The sequence below is a fragment of the Elephantulus edwardii genome, unplaced genomic scaffold (genome assembly GCF_000299155.1).
Source record: "Elephantulus edwardii isolate Elephantulus edwardi_28Jun2011 unplaced genomic scaffold, EleEdw1.0 scaffold00187, whole genome shotgun sequence".
Classification (NCBI taxonomy): domain Eukaryota; kingdom Metazoa; phylum Chordata; class Mammalia; order Macroscelidea; family Macroscelididae; genus Elephantulus; species Elephantulus edwardii.
In genome coordinates this window covers 6,533,577-6,540,647 of record NW_006399937.1, presented here as the reverse complement: position 1 = coordinate 6,540,647, position 7,071 = coordinate 6,533,577, and positions in this window count along the sequence as shown.

Below are 7,071 nucleotides of genomic sequence, written 5' to 3'. Positions count from 1 at the left end.
AGCAAACTGAAGCTGTGAACAATCTCAATCTCTTCGCCATCCATCCTGACGCTGCCAATCCTGTAAAATATGTAAAAGAACTGTTATTAGAATTGAAGAAAGAAATAGCACAATAATAGTGGTAGATTTCAACACACCATTATCACCAAAGGAAGTTCTTTTTATGTGCTGTCATATCACTTGTGATTCATATTGACCCTATGTACAACAGCTCTAAACACTACTCTATCCCCTTCAAATCTTATTGTCTCTAAAATACCTAACCTCATTACCCCAGTCACTGAGTCAATCCCTTTGTTCCAGGGTCTTCCTCTCTTGCACAGTCCCTCCACTCTCTCAAGCTTGATGTTTCTTTCAAAGATCTTGTTCCTCCTTGCAAACTGTCCAAAGTATGTCAGACAAAACTTCAGAAGCCTTGCCTCCAAGTAACAGCGTGGTTTCACCCTCTCCAGGATGAACCCGTTTGTTTTCCTAGAAATCCATGATATATTCACTACTCTTCTCCAGCACAACAGGCTCAAAGGCATCAATTCTCTTTGTATCATCCCTCATGGTTGTCCAGCTTTCAGACACATAACAAGTAACTGCAAAGACCATGGCCTGAATCAAATGCACCTTAGTTTCCAGACTGACATCACCATTTCTTAGGGCTTCGGAGAGGTTTCTGACATCAGGCTTTCTGAATACAATTTGTCTTTTAATTTCTTCCCTCTCAGATAATCTGTTCTCCATAAAGATTGAAAAATATGGAGACAGGACACATCTCTGGTGCACACTTTTCCCAATTTTGAACCATGTCATGTTCCCTTGCTCAGTTCTGACTACTGCCTCTTGGTCCAAGTATAGCACCATCAAGTGTTCTGGGATTCTAATTCTTCTTAGAGGTAGCCACAGTCTGTTGTGGTCCACACTGTCAAAGACCTTAGTATAGTCAATGAAACATAGATAGGCATTCCTCTCTTACTCCCTGCTTTCAGCCAAGATCCATATAACAATAGCTACAATATCCCTAGTACCACAAACCCTTCTAAACCTAGCCTGCACTTCTGGCAGTTTTCTGTTGATATGTTGTTGCAGTAGTTTCTGGATAATCTTCAGCAGAATCTTGCTTGCATGTAATATTAATGAAAATGTTCGATAATTTCCACATTCTGTGGGATCACCTTTCTTTGGAATGGAAACAAATATAGTTCTCTTCCAGTCATTTGGCCAAGTGGTTGTCCTCCAGATTTCTTGGCACAACTTGGTGATCAAATCTAGGGCAAAGTCTGTTAGTTAAAATATATTAATTGGTATACTGTCAATTCTTGGGGCCCCCTTTTTTTTTCTCCAATTCTTTCAGAGCAGCTTGAACTTCCTCCTTCATTACTACAGACTCTTGTTCATACGTTGTTTCATAACATTTTCTGTGTTCATCAATTCCTTTTGGTACAATGATTCTGTATACTCCATCCATCTTTGTTGATGATTTCATATTCTGCTGAAGGCATCCTTAAGTATTGCAACTCGAGGCTTGGATTTGTTCTTCAGTTCCTTCAGCTTAAGAAATGCTGAGTTCAGCCCCTTTGATTTTCTGACTCCAGTTCTTTGCACATTTCATTATAATACTTTACTTCAAAGAATAATCTCAATACAGATACTGAATTCATTTCTCAAAGAGTTAGAAAAATCAATTGGCTGGTTTATTTGGAGAGGAAATAGTCCCAGAATAAGCAAGGCACTTGTGAAAAAGAAAAAATTAAGTCAGAAGCATAATATTTCATGATTTCAATGTCTACTATACTGCTGTAATAATTAAAACATCATATTGGTACAATGACAGACAAATAGATTAATGGAATAGAATGAAGAATCCAGAAATTAACCCATCTATTTAGGCACAGCTGATATTCAACAAAGACATAAAACCTATCGAGTAGGGAAATGACAGCCTCTTCCATTAATGGCAAAACTGGACATTCACCTATTGAAAGCTATAGCAGGATCCACATCTCACACCATCCATAATAATCAACTCATCATGGACTAGAAACCTTGAAGTAAAGCCCAAAACCATAAAGATAATAAGAGACAAACTTAGAAGAACCAGAGTGTGGTATAAATAGATCATAAATATAGACAGAAATGTGCAGCCAGGATAAAGGTAATGAATGACACTTTGTTGTTTTTGTTGTTGTTGTAGGTACTGTTGAGTCACTTGTGACTCATAGCTATCCTATGTATAACAGTTCTAAACCCTGCTCTATCCCTTGCCAATCTTATTGTCTCCCAGCCTATCCCCATTACTTCTGTGATGGAATCAATCCATGTCATCGAGGGTCTTCCTCTCCTGTGCTATCCCTCCACTCTCCCAAGCATGATGCTCCTCTCCAAGTACTGATTCTGCCTTGCAACGTTTCCAAAGTATGTTAGATAGAATCCTTGCCTTCAAGGAGCAGCCTGGCTTCACCCTCCCCAGGACAAACTTGTTTGTTCTCCTAGCAGCACATGGTATATTCAATACTCTTCTCCAGCACCAAAGCTCAAAGGCATCAACTCTCCTTCTATCATCCACAGTCATTGTCCAGCTCTCTGATGCCTTAGAATCATTAAATCTCTATGCTTATAAAAAAGGCTACTGACTAGGGAAAAACAAAACAAAACAAACAACAAAACAAACATTTGGCAACGCCATCTCAGACAAAGGTCTCATAACAAAAGTTTACAGATTAGTACAAGGCCTCCACAAGAAAGAGATAACACAATTATAAAATGGGCAAAAGACATAGAGTTTTTACAGAAGAAAACATTCAGATGGCCAACAGATACATAAAGAAATACTCAAAATCAGGGGCAATTAGAGAGATGCAAATCAAAACCACAATGAGATGCTATCTTAGCCTAGTAGCTGTGGCAAAGTTTAACTGGAGAACAAGCTATAAATGTTGGCAAGAATGTAGAGAGATTGGACCTCTTATACCTTCTTGGTGGAATTGTACAATGGTACAACCACTCTGCAAGGCAGTTGGGTGTTTCCTCAAAATGCTGTACACAGAAATTCCATATGACCCAGCTATTCCACTGGTAGAAATATACCCCAAGGAAATGATTCATAATTTCAAAAAAATGGAAATATTCCAAATGTTCATCAACAGGAGAATTAATTGAGAAATTATGATACATTCAAATGATGGAATATTTACCATGCACCACTCAGGAGCAATGATATTGAAAAATACTCCACAATATGGAAGAGACTGGAGAGAATTATCTTTAATGAACTAACTCAGTAGTCTCATAAGGACAAACACTATATAAGTCTGTTATTGTAAAAACATGATAACTATTAAAATATGTTTAAAGGTCCAGGGGGGTTAGGAGAGGGAGTGGGAGTTTGTAGGTGGGCAGGAGAGAAATCACAGATTCACAAAATTTGGTGGATGCAGGGAGGTAGGTGAAGAAAATGGGAAACATCCACTGAGGACTTGAAAACACAAAGTATTGGTGAGCATAGATCAATGTTGATTAATTTTACAAAAACACAATGCATGAAAGTCATTGTATGAAATACAATGTGGATGAAGGAAATTGTGAAAGACAATGGATACAAATTTTATATGCAAACCAGTATAAAATCAAATAAAAATTGTGAACAATATTGTAATGAATGGGAATCCCAGAACACTTGGTTGTACACATATGGAATAAAGAACAAGGAGCAATCATTTAAAATAACAGAGCATGCTCTGTAGTATAAAATCAGGGAGAGAATGTGCCATGATTATGTTATTTCACCACATTTGTTTAATCTGCATACTGAGCAATTCATACATGAATTTGGACTATTTAATGAAGACCACAGCATCAAAATTGGAGGAAGATTCATTGGCATCCTGCAACATGCAGAAGACACAACCTATACTGCTGAAACTCATTGAAACATGATGGAAAACACACACACACACACAAAACCCACAACCCACCCAAATTATAGCCTTCAGTATGGATTACTAATCAAGATAAACAAAATGCCTCACAAGTGAACCAATAAACAACATCATGATACATTTATAAAACCCCTGAAATTCTCAATAATTTAATTCTATATGGATTGGCATCCAATGTCATTGGAAGTTGTTGTTGTTAAGTGCCATCAAGTAGTAGACAAGTCATACATAGTGACCCTATGAATGAAAGACCTGAACTCTTCTATAACTTTCATTGTTTCTCCACGTTCATGGAGTCTCAGGAGGCAAGTCATTTCGGAAGTGATGCCACTCCTGCTTCCATGCTTAATTTAATTGTGAAGCTCCACCAAACACTGTCCACCATGGGTTACCATTATTCAATTTGACGAATCAGTGTCTACATTCCACCTTAATCCTCACCAGTACCAGCAAACAAACTTCTGTAGAATCTGGCTCCTGCAGATGACTTTCAAACTGTATTCCAGCCCCATACAAATGGGTTTTTAAATAGGAGTCCAAATCACACCATCTCACATCCATTAGTGAATCAATATTCCACCATAATCCTCACCAGTATCAGCAAATAAGCCTCTATAGGATCCATCTGCAGAAGGCTTCTGCAAAGGACTTCCAAACTGGCAGTAGTAATCACAAATTCAAATAACAGCTGCCATTAAGTCATCTACAGCCCCATGATTAGCAGTTTTGAACCTGAATGAGATAGCATTTTGAAGTAAAGGACTCTTCAAAGTACTAGAGGCCAAGCATAGCACTTTGATGGATAAAGTTCACTTGACCCTAACGATGGAATTTTTAATCACACTTTAAATTTGGAAAATATATAGGGAAGACTTAGGAAGAATTGATTTGTGGTGTTGACAAAAAGTATTGAGTATATCAGAAAATTTAAGAGGAACAGATAAAACTGGCTTGGGAGAACTGAAGACAAAATTCTCTTTTGAATCTAGGTTGCGCAGACTTTGACTCACTTATTATGTTATCAGAAATATTATTCATTCAAGAAAATAATCATACAGGTAAAATAATTGTAGTTCTCAGGTAATTTTGAGTTGAGTATGACTCATAGTGATCCTATGAACAACAGATCAAAACTTTTCCCTAAACTGTGCCATCCTCAAAATTTCTGTCTTGCTTAAATTCCTTGCTTTATTTAATATGTTAATTCTTTTTCTTGGGTTCTTCCTCTTGTTTCCTGACTGTCAAGGAAGATCCCTGATGAGATGGATTGACTCAGTGACTAGGGTAATTAATGGGTATATGTGTATCAGAGCTGGTAAGGTTGGCTCAGGATAGAGCAGGGTTCAGAACTGTTGTACACAAGGCCACTATGAGTTGCAAGTAACTCAACAGCACATAACAGCAACATCCCCTCTTAATAAGATTGCTTGCTTCTCAGGGGCATTCTGTTCTACTTACTGCAAGATAGATTTGCTTGTGTCTGTGATTGCTTGACATTCTTCACCAACACCAAAATTCAAAACCATCCATTCTTTGAACTCATTCATTGTCATTTTATAGGTAGATAGATACATAGATACATACATACATAGATATGGATATAGATATATAGATAGATAGATATTTGAAAATATCTTGGCTTCAGTCAGATGCACTTTAGTCTTTAAACTGACATGCACAAAAAGGCACTTTAAAGAGGTAAAATAAATGGTTAACTGAAGGAAGGAAAAACCCTAAATGTAATGGCATAAGTACAGGTCTTGGCAGTGGTTTTTTCTGTTGAACATAGGTTCAGTATGAGTCAGAGACAATTTGACAACACCTAACAATCAGAAATGTTTATACATTACAATTCTCTAATTTCATCAATGAATTTACTGGTTAATAGTTCAGACAAGGCAGGGTAATTAATATATGCATATAGTGCTTGAGTACAATGTAAAGTTTATTGACTGGAGTTTTGCTATTCTGTTGTTAGGTGCCATAGAGTGTATTCTATCATGGTGTTCATATAGGTGCTGAGTACAATCGCTTCAAAGAGTTTTTAAATCTGCTTTTTGGAAAGTCAAGACTCTTGTTGGAGGCATCTTTAACTGTCTTTTTGAAGTTTAACAACCATTAGGTTCAAATAGACATTTTACTAATAGTAAAGCTCTAAACTATCTGTCTTATCAGGGACTCTTTCCACTCTTTTAATGCTGTCATCACAGAAATAGCAGAAAATAATGACTTCTCATATTTAAAGAACATGGTACTACAATGACAGACAGATAGGTCAATGCAATAGAATTGAGAACCCAGAAATCATCCCATCTACCTAAGCTCAACTGATTTTTGACAAGGAGATGAAATCAGTTAACTGGGGAAACAACAGCCTTTTTAACAAATTGTGTTTGCAAACTTGGATAACGACCTGCAGAAGATTCAAGCAAGATCCACACCTCACTCTATATACAAAAACCAACTCTAGGTGGATCAAGGACCTAGGACAAAAACCATGTGCTATAAACTTCATTAAATAAAAGCTTGGAAAAACTCTAGAAGTCCTAATCCACAACATAAACAGTTTTCCAAGTATCCTGAAAAATCTACAACCAAGAGAAGATAAAATAGATGAATGGAATATTCTAAGAATCAAATCCCTATGTGCATCCAAAAACTTGTCCAACAATAAAAGGGAAGCCACAGACTGGGAAAAAAATATGTGGTAATGACATGTCAGATAAGGGTGATATATCTAGAATTTATAAAATACTTGAGCACCACAACAAGGAAAAGTTAAACAATCCAATTGAAAAATGGGCACAGGATATGAACAGACACTTCACCAAAGAAGACATTCAGATGGCTAACAAGCACATTAAAAAATGTTCAAAATCCCTAGCTCTAAGAGAGATGCAAATCAAAGCAACTATGAGATATTATCTCACCCCAGTAAGAATAGCAAAATTTAACAGAACAGCAAGCAACAAATGCTCATGAGGTTGTGGAGAAACTGGAACCCATATTCACTGTTGGGGGAAGTGTAAAATGGTGCAACCATTGTGGAAGGTGGTGTGGTGCTTTCTCAAAGAGTTACAAATAGAGATACCATTTGACCCAGCAATTCCACTACTGGGAATATACCATAAAGAGACCATAACTG